The 17,670-nt window shown below is 40.6% G+C and overlaps 1 protein-coding gene across 4 annotated transcripts in view; it reads left to right on the forward strand.

The window, feature by feature from the left end:
* The window catches only part of WDFY3 (WD repeat and FYVE domain containing 3), a 154,898-nt gene that overhangs the window by 20,899 nt on the left and 116,329 nt on the right, over positions 1-17,670 (forward strand). For all 4 annotated transcript variants that reach the window (XM_083861005.1, XM_083861006.1, XM_083861007.1 and 1 more), the window contains exon 2: positions 10,951-11,045. The gene's annotated coding sequence lies outside the window, so the exon portion shown is untranslated. The remainder of the gene's footprint in view (positions 1-10,950; positions 11,046-17,670) is intronic.

Below are 17,670 nucleotides of genomic sequence, written 5' to 3' on the forward strand. Positions count from 1 at the left end.
CATGTTTCAAGTAGTGAGTGCTGCTTTCTAAAAGAAGAGAAAGAAGTACATGGTCATAATTTTTGCAGATCATTTTAAGAGTGACTCCATTTAGACACTTCTTTTTTCTTGTAGGACTTGTTCTGCAGTACCTTAGTTTCCCTTTGGTTCAGGAAAAAAGAAAATCAATTAGCTTAGTTTAAGTGCCAGTGATGAGCTGCATGGGGAAGTCTGACCCCCATTTGTTGTGAGATGTCTGTTCAACTTGGGGGTCACTAAATAAGAAGGTGACATTTTACTTTGGACACTCTTTGATTTCACGTTGCAGACTGAAGCAGTTATTGGGATATTCAGTATCATTTTAGTCTGCTGATGTTTGTTGGGATTTTCAAAATTTTTATTTCTGACACTTGTATTAGCTGAGCAAGACAGGAGAAGTTTGATTCAAAGTGAGATTCTTGGCAGCTGCCAAAAAGGCAGAATCCAAAGATGTGAGGACTTTGCAGGCAGTCTGCAGAACAAGCTCTCCCAGGAACACAGTAAATGATCTTGGATGATATTCAGAGTATCTGTCTTCTCTCAGGATGGTGGCTGTAGTTCTGTGGATTTGTTTCCATGCAGTTACTAGAATAAGGCATTATCTCGTTTACTATCAGATGCTGGTAAACTGTGCAGTAAAATTGGCATTTGTGGAAATTGTTGTCCTAATGTTCCTTTTCTAATGTGCCTTTTCACTTCATTTAAGTTAGAAATTGGACCTGGAGAGAGCTGTCCAAATATACACCAGCCTTGGAAACTTGCAGAGTACGAACTGGTTATAGGTGGGAGTTCAAGGAGCTGAGTAAAAAGACTGTTCTGTGAGATGACAATCAGAGTTCTGCAGCAGTCTCCTGAGAGGTGAAGGCTAGCAAATTGTGGCGACATGACTAGCACCATAATGCCTACAAAACTTCTTATAGGGCCTTGGAAATAGAATCTGTGAGTTTAAGTGTAGGAGAAGGGAATACAGGTGACCTCACCCTGATAGGTAACAGCTGTGTTAATTACCCAGTACAGCCTTGCCTTGATGAGTAACAGCTGTATTCAGTAAGGAGGAGTCTGATAGAAGAGGAGGTTAGCTGATAAGGGGAGAATCATCGTGGAGGAGGAGCTTTGAGGAGCATGAAGGAGAGAATCACGAAGCAGGATCCTGGGGAGAGAGAATCACTGCTGTGAGGTCAGTCTGGGTCTGCAGTCAGGGCCTGTTGCTGGAACCTGCAGTCACAGTCCAGCCAGGTAAAAGCTGCAGTCAGAGTCTGCACACTGATCCCTGCAGTCAGAGTTTAGCAGGAAATAACCAGCAGTCAGAGGCTGTAAGGGAAACCTACAGCAGGAGCTGCTGCAGGCAGAGTCAGTGAATGGTTGCAGTCAGGATGGCTGAGCTGTGAAGAAGAATAAACCAGGACCCTTTTCATGCTGTGTTTAACAAGAAGTCTGTGCCTCAGCTCATTTCTACCCTCTAATAAGAGGGCTGCTGCAACACTTAAGATTCATGGTGGAGCGTGTGAATAAATAAATCTTTATTATTAGGATTCCTGTATATCATCAACTTTGACTTGTTCAGTTGCAATGTTGGGCAGAATCTTTAGGCTATTCATAAACATTTAAATGTATACTGATGGGTTCTTTTGGTGGACAGGCTACTTGCTGCCTTAAGTCTGTGCTGGCAAAATTCTCTGTCAAAAAGAGACATGACCCACAGACCTTCTCAGAACAGTAACATTTAATTTAAGAACAAGGAAACAATTTATTGAAATACATGCCCTTCAAGGCTTGAAGTCAAAGGTCACTGACCAGAAGAGAGATCTTGTAGAACAGAAATAGCTACCTGGAAACCCAGAAATGGAAGCTGTGCTGCAAATCTGTTTCTTCTGATCCCTGGATATACCTGGACACCAGCTGTGCAGCACAGAGCCTGGGAACTGTGTGCTGAGCCCAGGGCAGGAGCACTGCTGGGAAGTGTGTGCAGCCTGGCTGGCCACTTACCTGGAAGTCATCTTCCTCTGCCAACTGCCCTAATTTTCCTTTCCACTCTGAGCAAGTGGCCCAGTGCTGTGTTTGAGGGTGAGGACACTGTTGAAGAGGTGCATGTAGCCTAAAGCTGCTCTCCAGGAAGGGACAGCTACAGCTCCATTAGCTCTGGGGCTGTTTCTCCATGTCGCAGATGGACAAAAACAGAGGTTCACAGATACAAGAATTAATTTGATGCAAGACAGCTCTTGCCTCTATTAAAATGTTATCTGAAGTACAGCACCATGTAAATGGCTGTGCTGCTGTCAAAGGCAGCTCCCCAGGACAGCTGCTTTTGGGAAGTACCCTAGTCTTGGCTCCAGGCAGGACCACCAAAATGTTGTCATGCCAGGATTCTCTGTGATCCTTGTTGAGAAAGAGTTGTTAGGCCCTACACTCCAGATGGTGGAGAAAAACTTGTCACAGGACTCACATGCTGGACTGGGTGACTGGTAGAGCCCTAGAGGAACCTGCTTGGAACTTGTAGGGCTGGATGTGTGTCAAATACAAAAGACTCTGCAAGTCAGGAGGTCTGTGTGCTTGGGGAGGGCCTGTCCTTTGCCCAGTGTGTTCTATAGTCTTGTCTGCTTTTTGATTTTTTCCTCCTGCTTTTCATGTACTGCAGACTTAGTGACTGCTTTTCTGGTCCTCCAATAGATGCCTGGAGAGAAAATTATGTCCACTGGTGAAGGATTACCTTCCCTGTTGTAAGATGTAAAGGATAGGCAGGAAGCTGAAGGCTCCGGAGTGGAAAGAATCCATGCAGTTGGAAGGTTTGGGAAAGCAGGGCAGCAAGTCAGCTGCCTAGAATGGGACACTGGGGGTAAGACTTGCTCTGTGCATGACAGTGGGGAAGAAAACCTCTCAAGGTCTCTCAAGTTGGGAGAACTTTGGCAGGGCTGTGGTCCAACCTGCTCACAGCTGGACCAGCTGTGAGACGGCACCAAGTTGTACTGGGCTTGATCCTGTCATGTCTTGAAAACCTCCAAGTCTGGAGTCAGCACAGCCTCTCTGGGCCCCAATCTGGTGCCTCTGTGTCCTCAGTGGGGGAATAAAGCTTCTCTTATGTGCAGTCTGAACCTCTCTTATATCCATTTATGTCTGTTGTCCCTTGTCCTCCCACCATGCAGTGCTGTGAAAAGCCTGACTTTGTCTTTGGTTTGCCAATAGCCTGTGGCACCTTTTAATATAGGTCAGCCTTCAGTCCTTGTTAGGAAATTGTAACTTTGTGATTAATTAAAGTAAATAAAAATGCATATGAGCTTGGAATTAACGGCAGGGATAACATAGTGATATATTGATTACATTATGCAATATGGCATCAGTGAGTGTAGCTGTATTGAGCAAGCTAGCATGTATACACTAATCGAGAGGGAAAAATCTTTATTTACTTTTGAGTGTATTGTTTGCAACAACTTACACACTTCTCTTTGTAAAAGAAATAAATAACCGTACACCCATCAGTGAGGGAATTGAACATAGCAATTAAAATTGTGTTGCAGGTCTCTAAATACCGAGGTAGCTGATCTGTTCTTAGGAATGCCAGAGCATCTGTCCTCCAGGCAGGTATTTGACTTTTGCATTTCAGGATTTTAGATACCAGTGATTTAGATAATCAGTGTTTGTCTCTATATCCAGAGGGTTTTGTTCATCCTGTGGAAAGCTAGAGTGAGCCAGGCATTAGCTTCCTGAAATAAACAAAGAACCCCTCTCTGTTATTCTGGTCTTTATTTCCCATTTGATGAAGCAAAATGTAATGAGTGTTCATATAGGTTTCTTTTGTTTGTTCATAAATAAGATAATATAAAAAATAAAAAAATATATATATAGTATAAAAAATACTCTCACTATTTCAGTGTGTACATGACAGATCTGATTAAGGGCCCTGTCCTTGGGTAACTGATCAACTCATAAAGCATCTCTATGGTCACTAATCTGCAATTCAGAAGAGATGACCACTGCAGAAATTTTGACTATCTTTATCTTCTCAGAGATGCACAGAGATAACAGGAGAGGCATTGGACACAAGCAGCACAAGGCCAATTAAGCACAAGTAGGGTAGAAATTTATACCATGAAGGTAAGGAGCACAGTTGGTTTCTCAAAGGAGCAATGGGATTTCCACTCTTGGAGATGCTCAGAACTCATGTGAGCAACTGATTTAAGCTGCCCCTGTGCTGAGCACTGATCTTCACAGAAGTCTTCCATCCTGTATCATTCTGTAGTTATATGCAAACAACATCCAGTATTTCAGTGACAGAGATCACAGAGCTATAAATATTATATATAACATTAAGACCCAGTTACTTAATTTGAACACCTCTCTGTAGAAAAAGACAGTGCTTCTTATCAAGCAATATAATTAACAAAATTTTATGTCACAGGTGACCTGCAAGTCAGTTCAGCATGTCTATGCAATGAGCATCTGGAGTTTAGCACTGACACATTGTGATTTATTTCTACAAGAAGCACTTTTCTTTGCTATTAAGAGCAGAAAACTGTTTATGGGTGACTGAATTAATGTATCCTTGGCAAAGACTTTTGTGGATTGAGTACAGTAGGTGAGAGCATTCTGAAGACAACTTGAAATAAATTTTACTAATCTATTTAAATGTGCATGGTTTTGATGGTTCATTTGCAGAGGGGATTAGCATTTATTTCCATTTGGAGCATCAACTTATAATAGTAGATATTATCAAAGCATGCAAATTTAATTAGGGAGTAATTAAAAGGTGAAGTAACATGAAGCGTGTATGACAATTTTCTTGTTCCCTTTTCAGACTAATTTTGGCTTTGGCTTAATATAAATGCAGTTTATGGAGCATTTTTCTTTCCAGTGGCATAGAAATCAGGTGTTGCATTAGGTCTTCCTGACTTGAGTTACACTGAAGCAAGATTTGGCCTGTCGACAGAGCTTGCCCACAATAAATAAGACTGGATTTATTTCTTTGCTTTAAAAAAGTTTAAATTGTTGGTGTTAAACTTTCCTTGCTTTTAAATTGTACCCAGTGTCAGATTGTTGAAGTTGTTTTGCATTCTGCCTCTCTGTGTAGAGAGAGGATGCTTCTGGAGGAGATGTGAATGCAGCTGCAGCTCAAGGAGTTTCTGTAGGGCGATGTCTCCTTTTATTGTATCTGGTTGGCCATTTGCATCTACATCTTCTCAGGCTTTGCTGTGTTGAGAAGAACCTGGCTGAAAGGCACCACGAGAATTTTTTAGGGTAAGGAGGAGCTTTTGAAAGACTTAGAGTATGTGGTGACCAAGAGACCTATCCAGGGTTTCTGTTGTTTGTGTTTGGCTCTTGGCCAACTTTAGTGAAGAGGAGCAACATTTAAGAGTAATATATGGTAGAGTGGCTGTAAATGTCTGTCATTAAGACCCCTTTCCTGAGCGTCCTTCCCTTTGCTCTTGCATGTATTTTGAGGATTGGCTTGGAATTTGGCATGTTGTTACACAGAGTGAGGTATCTTCATTTTTTTTCCCACTCAATTAATTTTTACCTGTCTAAACATGATCAGTTGTTTGGGTTATCTATTCCCCCTCCACCTCCAGAAAGTTGTATTTAAGCTGTGGTGGTGTTTCCTCTGTGCTCATCACTGGTATCATCTTTCTAGTGTTTCCAAGCTGTGTTACGCTGGCTCTTGAGGACAGCAAAAACACCAAGTTACAGGTGTTCAACCATATTCTAATTTGAAGATGAATGGAATAATTGTGAAAATTTTTAAGCAGTCTGTTGTGAGAAGTGTCTATAGACTTGGGTGTGCCATTTTTGCTGTTTTCTGCTGTGAATCTCTGGGGTTGATCTCTGAGAATGTGAAGTGTGTGCCTTGATGCCTTCCTTCGTCCTTCCTGAGCAGGAGGAGGTTAATGGAGTTTTCACTAGGAAGTATGCATTCATTTGGAAGTGTGACAAGATTGCCGAGAGTTGAATTTATAAACAAAAAGCAAAAGAATCCAGGAATACTGGTGAGGAGAACAAAGTACCCAGGTGTTGGAGTTATGAACTTTACTAGGAACAGATGTGGTACCTTTCTTTACTTGTTCCTGCATGCAGTTTTACAATACAAGGGTTTGTTTTAGCAGAAGTAGGGAATAAGAAACAGTAATGGAAGAGTGTTTTGGAGGGAGCCAGAAACTGAAGTTTTTTACCTGTTTGAGGTTTTTGTTTGTTTTTTACAAATGGGACTGACCCTTATGTTGATGTTTAAGGTCTTGTCTTTGTCGAAGGGAAACATCTGGCTCTTTCATCCTGATCCTACTGTTAAAACAGCTGGAAGTACTTCGACAACATATTGCCCACATTTGTATTTCTTCTCTCAGATTTTATGTACAGCAGAAATATGTTGTTGCCAAAGTTATTTCTTATCATAGTAGGCAATGTGAATTCAGATCCAGGCTCCTACTGGTCTGTGCTCCTGACCTCTGACCTCACCTGGCTAAAGGCGGGCTTTGACATCACATCCCTTGCAGTGTGTCTGAAAGTGAACCAGTGAGGTCGAGAATGCATGCTCACATCTCTGCTAGAAAAGGCAGAAAATGTACTTAGGTCACATAATGTTCATGATCCCTTTGATTTCCTTCCATCAGAGATAAGATTTTTATCTCTGTCAGATGTGGAGTGAGTGCTAGCACTCAGCTACTGTAATTCCTATCAACAGCAATTTATATGTAATGTCTTCCTTGACTTCTCTTTGATGTAACATGTGAGTGAGTTTTGTAACTTTGCAAAACATGGAAGCAGGGAGGAAAATGGCTGGTCAGGTGTGAATGGGTTTCTGTTGAATACCTGTGGTGTGTGTAGGCACAGAAGAAACCTTATAGTCTTGCAGGGCTTTGATTTTTGAATATTCTGATGGCATTGAATATTCAGTATGGTATGCATAAAGTTGATAAATGTAGTTTATCCACTGAGGAATATTTGGAAAATAAATAAGGGGAAAGCAGCTAAGATGGAAGTCTGCATAACTTTTGTATTTCTTTTTCTGATATAAGATGTACATAAAAGCAAATTTTAACGGTGTTACTTGATCAGTTTTCTTCTTTGCAGGAGCCAAGTGGTTTATGATTGCTGAGGGTTTGTTATTTAGCTGTTTTTGTATGATGTCTGGTGGGGGTAGCAATCAAATTCTACTTGATTTGTTAAGCTCTAGAAATAGTGAGTATTGAGATACTGAGGCAGAATAAAAAGAGACCTAAAACACCTGGTTGAATACCTGGTGGGATGCAGGTCTGGAAACTTGATTACAGCAAGCAAATTATTTAAATGACAGGGAGAAAGGAGTAATGGCATCTAAGAGAAGTTATTCAAGTCATAAATACATATTATTAGAACTTGTTTTAAACTTTTTAGCATCAGTTCTGAAGGAGAATGTTTGGGTAAGAAATAGTTCAAGTTCAGTTGACACAGCAACAAAAACATGTTTATACAAAAAAACCCCCCAACTTATAATGCAAGAGTGCATTTATTATAAAATACATGTTGACCCAATGGATTTTGCATTTAGAAAAGCCAAAAAGCTTTTATTCGTATGATGGAAAAATATTTTTAATTATGTAAAAAAATATGTTAAAATATATTTATGTATTTATGCAGATTATCTAAATCAACTCTTCAAGAAATGCCTATAGATTGGGACTTGTATGTTAAAATTGATGGTAGCTGCTGTGAGGTGTCACTTAGGTTTTTATTGGTCACACTCAAGCTGTCCACCCTAATATTATGTTTTGAGAAGATAGTTGCAAATGATATGTTCCAACTCTTTGAACCAAAGGAAAGCCCTTCAGTGCAGCAGGGAGCTTTATGTAAGCCATGGGTGGGGGTGTTTTTTGGTGTCTGAGACTTGTTTGCTGAATGACACTTGGATTCTGGAAAATAATAGAGGTGGCGGCTGCCAGGGTTCAGTGGTGGGTCATGGAAAGGAGGTGACACAGAGCTCCTCTGCGCTGGCTGACTCAGACACTGCCTGTGCATGCCGCGTTCCGGGGCGGAGAGATCACCACCCTGTTTGTTTTGCTCTGCAAGTGGAACCACCGTAACTCCCTGCTGTATTTGTTACTTATGGTGTACTTTTTCATGAGGTAATTGCCACTTGAGACGCTTTTCAAGTGGTCAGGAGCAGACACTGGATATGGAATGGGCAGTTCGGTTCTTCGCTGTGCTGCTTTTCCATTGTGGGTTTGAGCAGCCTCTGGATAGTGTGTGATCTGCAGATGGGAAAGCAATTAGCTAGAGAGCAAGGTGCTGCCTGTCTGGAGAGGTTCAGGGTGGGCTTACATTCCTTTCTGCACCCTTTCAGTGGACAGAGATGGGTGAGGAAGCCTGCAGGCAGCACAGCCATGGCACCATAGTGCCTGTGTGCCGCCAGGAGATTTGTTGTCCCCGTGGAAAGTCAGGAACTTAGTTTGGATGGAGAGAGGGTGAATGCCCTAAGAAATCATCTAGGAAAGCTATATCTGAATCTTGTTTGAAAAACATAGATCCTTTCCTCCAAGGAAGGGTTTTGTTGAACATGCCAGTCAGTATATTTCCCAGAGATGTTTCTCCTTTACGCTGGAGGCTCAGTAAGGCAGGAAGGTGACTAAGCTATGCCACCCCCTTGGCACTCACCAGGGCTGGTTCTCCTTTCTCAGAGCTTGCAGCAGGGTTTATGTCACAGTAGCTGCCATTGCTTCTTGAAGGCTTCTGTCCCTTCACTAGGCTGGAGGAAACTGGAGTCATTTGCTTTGATGCTTCCAGAGTTTGGCTCTTTGTGACTGTTGGGTTCAAAATGAACCTATTTTGTTACTTAGTTTAGTTACATTTCTTTGGAGACTGTTAGTGTTTTGTAGTATTCAAGGTTGAAAACATCTTCCTTTTTCTCATTGCTGCAGTGTAGAAGGTGTGTGCTATTGGTCTTGCAGTCACTTTAGCTGACTGATGACCACAGGGAGAATTAAAGCTTGGGCAGTACTGAATATTGGTTGGTGGAAGTAAAGTAGGAGTGCTTTATTTTTTTGTCACCACAGAGGGCATTTAATTCTTATAACTGTGTTTAAACAGGATCTCCTGCTCCCCTGTGTTTATTGCCTTTGAGACTGCGAGTCAAAACAATTCACTTTATATCAGATACATTTGATAAAGTCTTTCTCAAGCTATTGTGACCCTAACAAAATATGGAAGTAAGATAAATGTAAAGGAATCAGGACTTAGAGACAAGGCATTCCAAATGTACTGTGGGAATATAGATAAACCATAGATAAACTTCTGGCTCAGGACCAAGTAAATAGCACAATATGCAATAGGGTTGCCAGCTGTCTTGAGGGTTTTACTTCCTCATGGCCTTTTTTACAGTTTTAGCTGGAAAAGATGCTGATACTACCCTTTAATTTCTGCTCAAGGAAGCTTGTGGGTTTTGAGTACTTGCAGTGTAACTGGTCATTTAAGCTTTGCAAATATAGTAAGTGTTAATTAAGTTTAGTGCAATCACACTCTGATCTGATTTGGAGCCTGAGACCTCCATTGTCTGTATTTAAAAGCAAAAATCTATCATTTTGGACCTGTGAGGTGGTTGGTTATGTAATGAAGTTCTTAATAGCTGAAACAGCAGTTCTTTATTTGTTTTAAGGTTTGTCCAGTAACTGTTCCTATGACAAAAGGACCATTTGTTTATCATCTTAGTTTAAATATTTACTTGCTTCTGCAGAGATAAAATGAAAGTGCTCTCCTTGCTTTTGGTATTTCTGAGTTCCATGGTCCAATTTCTACAGTTTTACATGCTGTGCACACAGGTGCTATTTGGTTCTGGATAGTGGCTCCTTATTTTTCCCCATGAACAGATGGAACTGGAGGGAGAAGGTTTCACAGTCATCGACAATGGAGTTAGGAGAGAAATTCACCTTTAGTTGTTAATGCTGAACCACTTGCACTTGCCAGCAAGTTACTTAAGATTTTAGAGCATAGAACATTGTAACAAAATCTTATATTGTGTTAACCTCTGCAATATCTCTGTGAGCAAGATTTTCACATTAGTGCCATCTCTCTTACAAAGCCTTTCAAAGGTACCTGATGCTGTACTGCTTTTTTACCCAAGTCAGTTTCCCCCTCCAAAATATTATCTGCTCATTTTAATGTACAAAATAATAAAACAATAAATGATTTAAATTGTATTATAAAGCTTTTCCAGTTCCTTTAGGTATGCCTGTACTGTGTAGTGCTCTGGAGTGTAGGAACACTACTACTAGTGCCAAATGGGGCTGACTGGGAATCAGAGGTAAAGTAATCAGAGGTCTGCCATCTCATGGCTAATAACCAAGGTGCAGCAGTCCCCTAGTTATTTGCCAGGTCCTACAGTGGCCACTGCTGGGTTTACTGCCTCTACCACCTGCCTGGGTTAGCTGGAGAACCTTGTGATGGATTCATGGAGTCGTGCTGAAGTGAGCTCAGACTGTGCCCCTTGTTGGCTTGTGTGTGTCTGCTTGTAGATTCTAAGATGAGTATTTTATAACTCTGAAAATAAGAGGCAGACGAACTAGGGGAGAGGCCAGGGAAAACTGCACATTCAGTAGCTTCACAGTTGCTCAGCTGGGTTAGTGTCAGTGTAGCTTAGTTCTTATTCCCCTGCTGTAATGGTGAGAAATCACTTGGTTCCTCAGAGGGATGCTCTTGCTGATCACGGGATGTCAGTGTATTAATTATTGGGCTTGCACTTTGTATTAACTCTTTTAGCAGTTCATGTGCTCTCAGTGAGTATCATTTAATCAGAGAAATACTGCTGTGTGTCAGTTTCTAGTTTGCTGCAGTTCCTTTTCCCAGAGCTATTTAAAAGATTTCTTAGTTTGTGAAAGTCCAGTTGTCATAGGGATGACTCCTCTTTCATTTCAGAAGAGCAGAGCTCTGTGACTTTATTGTCACATTTATATTCTAACCTTTTTCTCTTTTACCTAGTGAGAGAGCAGCTTTGGTGTTGAAGAGAAACCTCGGAAAGGAATGGGCCCTGTTCTCTTGAAGCTGTTTGCCCTGATACCAGGAATGCTGTAGAGGTTAGTGACGTGAATGTTGAAGAGCTTTTGTGGAAATTGCCTTTTGATTTGTAATTGGCACACTCTTCAGTAAATTCTGTGTGAAGCAGTTCATTTGCCTGTCACAGAAAGGGAGTTAATTCAGGCACTGTCAGAACACAGTCAGCTTAAAATTGCTCTACCCAAACAAAATTTAGGATTCTGTTTATCTGTGGGGATGCTGTGGAAATACATTGCTGGGTGGTCACAGAAAGTTATGTGGGTGTGATGCATGCTCAGAGACAAGCTGCATTAAACTTGGAGGTTTTAATCAATAGGTTAAAAAAAAGGGTAAGAATGATCATAATACATGAGACTGTAGTGCCTGATTCTTCTTTGAATTTCTCAAGTCTCTCATTTTTACTTTTGAGAGAAGAATTCTCTTGGTCTTCAGTAGAATTGCCAGGCTAGGAAGGGTCCATTCTGTGTCCACACAGAGTTAATGTTATCTCTACTTCTGCCTTAAGTGACTTGTATTTTGGTGTTATATCCTGGTTTATTTGGGTTTGTACAAACTGTATAGAGTGCTTGCTGTGAGTGTTTTCCCCCAGGGCTCTGTAGTCCTGCTACAAATGTTTACAGCCTACAAGAGGCTTCCTTTTGCAACTAGAACATTCAGTCTAGTTTACTTCCATGTTTTTTGGAAAATTAAGTAGATTTATCACTTAGTGGATTAATTTTTAACTAGTGATATTAAAAAAAGCATGTATAACTGTAAATTCAGTAAGACTTGGTTTTGCTGATGAAAAATGAATGTAGCAAGTATAATTAGATGGAGTAGTGGAGGGGGGAAGGGGGAAGCGGCAGGCCTGTTGAAGTGCTTCTAAAGCAAAGAGGTGAATTTCCGTAGAAGCAGTTGAGTTAAAATCTATTAAATCTGTCTGTTTTCCTGTAAAGGATTCTAATCTTGCTTACCTTTACAAGCATAGAGGGTGGGTATGTGTGTGGTGTGGCTACTGAAGAGTAATGTCCAAGCTTTGCTAGGACATCCTTTGACATACCAGACCCATTTTGGAGTGAAAGGCTGCAGCATGTCACAGACACTGAAAGTGAAGAGGTGACCCAGTGGGAAAAGACAAGGAAATGTTAGTTGGCATCACTCTGAGGCATGTAGAGCTCAACAACTGCAAGTGTTGCCACCTCTTATCAAGAGCTTTAGTCATTGATGTATTCTCACCATCTTTATCTTGTTTCATATAAAACTGAGAGTTTTAAAGTGTTCAAGGGTGAGGTATCACTTGTAATTTAACAAAAGCACACAGAAAGACAGAAATCCGAAAGCACATCCTTCCATGTGAAATCCTGCACTCCAACATCAATGCTTTCATTCTAACTCTGTACTGCTGCTTTTGTTTCCAATGTTTTATTCATTAACAAAACCCACAAACCTGTCCACAAAGGGGGTCTGACAGAATTATACCTTTTTTTCTGCTTTAATAGAAAATGCCTAGCTCCCTTCAAACTATTGTGTTTAGATTTTTTTAAGACATATACTTTATGGAGAATAAAAGAAGATGAAAGGTTCATCTCCTCTCATGGTAGTCTCCCTCTTTGTAAAAGCTGTTAGTATCAAGCAGCCTGTTGAATGCAGACTGTTTGGTGAATTTGTGAGGACTGTCTTATTAGAATCCCGATCTGCTATTCAGATACTTATGTAGGAAATATTTTCTTGGCACTTCATGCATCCTGTTCTTCCAGTTCTGAGGACATGCAAGAACTGGCAGAGCTTAGCAGCTTGGTTTTAGGGTTATGGTTATGTTCCTTTCAGACCTGAGCTCTCTGTGGGTCCACGTTGAGTTTCTCTCCAGCTGTGGCATGACTTACCTGCAGCTACATGGATAATAGTAAAAATTGTGATGCAGTTTATGAGCACATAGGAGATAATGAGATAAGGGAAGACAGCCAACCAACATAAATTTGCCAGGGAGAAAATTGTGTCAAACTGATTAGTTTGCTTCCTTGACAGATGAATTAGATTAGTGCATAAGGGAGGCAAGGGATAGAAGTGATACAAATAGAAGTATTTGAGGTTTTGAAGGATGTTCTTTTGAGTGTAATATGTGCAATGTTTTGGTTTTTTTTTAAATAGGATCTTCCTTAAATTACTATATTGCAGGAGCAAAATTTATTAAAAATGGTTCTGTGGAGCACTTGATAGGGATTCAGGATCACTTGGAAAGGCATTTGAAGTAGGCTTCCATACTAGTCATGGCTGGATTTGTCAATGACACCCATTGATTTAGATTTTAGTGTGTGGAGTAGAGTTTACTTACAAGCTGTACAGGTGATATCGGGGAGTAGAGAGAATGGACAGCCCAGTGTGTTGATACAAAGCTGTTTGTCACTGGGGTAAGCAAAGTGTGTGTGTTGGCTCGACCTGACTCACCCCGTGTTTATTTGTTATACCACAGGAGCTCAGTCAGTGTGTATAACCTAATTATGCTGAGTTTACTGCGTTGGGTGGCCCCTTCCAACATTCACAGCACAGCTTGTGGTATTTTTCTATCCTTTAGAAAACTGCAGCACTGAAACCTAGAACTTGAAAGGCAGTGTTTATTTGTAGCAGTTTCTTTATTCTGCCACAGGGAGAAAATGTACAAGTAGGGAGGAGTGACCATATTTTTTAAGAGCTTTTGTAGAATAAGATATGAAATATGGAAATAATTGTCATCTTGGGATGGTGTCAGAGAAGTCTGTTATACTGCTTTGTTTTAAATTTCCTGTGATAGAAAGGGGTGTTTGTGTGCCATGCTCTTGTATGCTCTTCTCTTAGTTGTCAGGTTATCACGAAAGATTCATTTCATGGCTTCCTTAGAGGTAAACACCAATATTTCACACTGAGTAGTAATTTTTGCTAGCAATAGATTAATGCCTGAAACTCCCTTTGACATGTTCCCATCTGTGATGCCATAGTTTCTTGTGAATGTGAAGGATAGTGAGGCAAAAAAAAAAAAAAATTAAGAAAAATCTCTGTTTAGATTATCTCTGTGGGAATGCTGTTCTTTGTTTCTGTGATGCCTGCTGCTGTTTTCCTGACTTCTTGGGGTATGGTTTTCTCCTTGGTGTCCTAGCAAATGTTTTTCTAGCAAAACTACAAATTAAGAAGGTACACCTTTAGCAGCAGAGTGGTGCACTAGTGATGTAATTGGAATTACAAGAATGCTGTGAAAGTTTCATGTCCCATCTTCTGTCCCAAAGGGAGGGGGGATGTTGCAAGAGCCACTGCTGATAAGTGATAGCCTGTGAAAAGCAAGCCTTAGGCAGTCCCAGGAAAGACTTTTAAGTCCCATGAATTGAAACAAACTGGAGGCACAGTAAACCTAGTTTTAGAGCTTTCCCTTGTTTGATTTTAATTTCAAGAAGCTGCCTGGGAGAAATCTCAAAGGCACATTCCTGTAAATGCAAGAATGACTGTTCAAAGTGCTGGGAGATGAAACTGATGTGCAGCAATTTTTATAAGTGAGAAAATAATAGTGCAGAAGTGGGCTACCACCTGCCTCTGTTGCAGTGAGAGTATATTAGAAGTACTGTTTACTCTTTGGTGTTGCTAAAAGGTCACCTTAGAAGAAGACAGAGAAGTAAAATCAAATTAAAGAAAGAAATGCGTGATAAAATTGTGAAAGCATATATGGATGTATAAGAGAAGAAACCTTTGCTCTGATATCATTGTTGCAATTAAATTTTTGTATTGAGCATTTATTTACCTAATTCTTTCATGTGCCTTTGTCAGCATATTGCTAGGTTTCACTCTGTTTATTGCATTGTTTGTCTGAAAAATAATCAAGAGTAGTTATCCTCATTCTGTACACTGCTTACAGTCAAAGCTTAAAAGGAACAGAAAACCAGAGAAAAAGGGATAGCACTGAAAAAGTCTTGTTTTCTTTCTTGTGGGGAGCAAGTTCTGTCCCCAGGGTCTTTGCATCCAGAAACAGCCAAGCACAGTGCAGGTCTCTAACTGAGCCAATACACTTTCACAGATGAACTGCAGAAGCAAGGACTTGCATTAAATAACTACTCAGTGATTTCTGTACCTGTAGATGACTTTACAGGGCATTTGATAGACAATTACTGTCTCTTTTTATGTTTTCTTCCTAGTTTTTTTTCCTCCAGCAAGGAAGTCTATTTCCTTAATGTGAGTGTTATGTGTATGTGTAGGTGAATCCAGGGGAAAAATGTGAATAAACTCCATGTCAGTAGTTGTGCTTTTACTAAGTGGATGTTCAAGCTTTCTTCTGGGATAAATTTAGTTGGAAAGCAGTGTCCACTGTAGTTGTTTGAGGATCATTCTGGGAGAATTCTTTTCAGAGAACTGCAGCTTCAGTCATAATTTGTTTTCTGTACCCTTGGTTATTATTACTAGGGGAAGGGGCAGGTGTGGTGGTGAGACATAACATGCAAGTTTGGATAACATAATAGATTTCCTTGGAAAATACTACCACTTCTGAATGGTTTTTGTCATTGAAACAAAACACCTGGCAGTTCTAGATTGTATGGTGCTGTGCATGAAAGTAGCATTGCAAGCTAGAATAGTAAACAGTGTTTAAAAAACACAACAAAACAACAAACCCCTGAAAAGCAGAGGAGTTAATCAGGAAAATCCACATTGCATCTGATCTAGATTCTAATAAGGAGTGTCTCTTGTCCTTGGTTTATTTTTTCCCCCAGAATAATTAGTTCTGCTGTAACCAAAATTGAAACATATTTACTTTCCTGTGAGATAAGAGAAGCAGGAAAATGTCATCTTGCAAATTAATTTGTAAGCCATGATACATCATTCTCCTTCGCGGTGATTGTGCTGCCGACCAGATGTCGTTTTGCTCGAGCGCACGGTTTTTCATCTTGATCCGGCGCTTGTGTGATTTTGATTTATTCTCTGTGAAGCAGCTGTATCAGTGACTGGGGCCTGTGCATTGCAAGGAGGAGGGATCCCTGCCCTTGGTGTCCCAGCCTGCTGGGAGGGAGCAGCTGCTCCTGGCTCACAGTCCCTCCTGCCGGGGCGCTGGTACAGCCGGCACAAAGCTCGGCAGAGGGATGTTTACTGACCAAGGGCTGGCAGCGCCCTGGAGGCACAGGAGTTTGTCTCCTCTCTCTAGTGTCTTACAAGGGGAGGACTTGAAAACTAAGATGCTGGCACTAAACTTCAAGAATTCAAGGTAGGATGAGACCTAAAGGAATCCCAGCTACTCTTATTTCTTGGCATGATACTTCCCCCCCGCCTCAGCCCCCCGCCCAACTAAAATTTAATTCCATGTTTAGGACGTGTGAAGTTGTACTTATTGTTGTCAGACTTGCTGTTATAGGAGAAGCTAACCAAAGCTGAGATTGATCAGACATTTAGTCAAAATCTAGTGATATTTTTGAATAAAATGAGTAATGTACCAGTGCATAGTTTTCTGTGTTTAGGATGCTGGCTCTAGAGATGTAAGTCAAAAGTACGTAGTTTACATTTATCATCCCAGCTAAGGAAGAAAATAATTGATTTTAGTTTGTCACATGGGTAGTTTTCAAAATACAGCTAATATGAGCCTCGAGTGCAGTAGTTTTGCTGTGAAGCCAGCTTGTTACCAAATTATGTTACACGTCTTCTAAGAAATCTAACAAAGTTGGAGAAAACAGTATTAAGATAGTATTTTCCCTCTCTCTTGAGTGCTATAGGTTTCATTTTTTCCCTTTGAATAAGAGAAACTCACTTTGGGGGGGATTTCTAGCTGTCCTATTTAATCTTGTAATACACTGCAAACTGGTGTTAAGAAATAATTTATTCACTGTGAAATGCAGCTTTAATTTTGGCACTATTGCCAAACAGGGCTAGAACATGAGTAATGAAGAGAAAAACAAGAATAGTTTTTAAAGTAGTTATGGTAAATAGTAAATATACCAACCTCTATATTGGCAATCAAAAATAACTAAATTAAGTATGGGTTTTCTAAAATGTTGCAGCTTTTTCATTTTGAGAGACACCAACTTTAATATACAAGAATATCTACACCCGCTTCAGTCATTTAGTAAGTGTGCCATTGAAAAAAATTTCACTGGAGAGCTGGAAAAATCCATTCATTGAGTAATTAATATTGCTTTAAAAGTCTGCAGTTTTAGTCTGCTTTGTAGGTTTGTGGTTTTTTTCTTGTTAAGCGTTTATTTTGTGGGGGATGTTTTGTCTTTTCTTCCTCTCTTTTATTTTTTTCCTGTTTAATCCTTTCTCTAGCACATTCGCTGCTAGGGATGGAAACCTTGTAGCTCTGATGGGCTACTTCTAAATCTAAACAGCTCAGTCCTGCCTTGGATCTGTCCCAGGCTTTCTCTGCAGGACTGTGTTCTGGGAGCCGCAGTCTCTGGTGTTACTGGGGAGATAGAGCTGTTTTCTGTAAGGAAAGATTCACAATCGGCTCTTTTGTCTTTACTCTTTGCTCCGTGTGAGGCTCCTGAGAAGTGTTTCCATGTGCAGTCTGGTGGAGCTGGATCCAAAACCAGGCTGGAGCAGCTCTACCTGCAATCCTCAGGTGTTTGAAGACTGAAGATGAGGCTGAGAGGGGTTGAATTGTTTTACCTGCGATTTGTGACTGTCATCCCCAGAGCATCTTCTGCCACCCAACAGAGAGGGGAATGA

Source organism: Zosterops lateralis (assembly GCF_965231275.1).
Source record: "Zosterops lateralis genome assembly, chromosome: 5".
NCBI lineage: Eukaryota > Metazoa > Chordata > Aves > Passeriformes > Zosteropidae > Zosterops > Zosterops lateralis.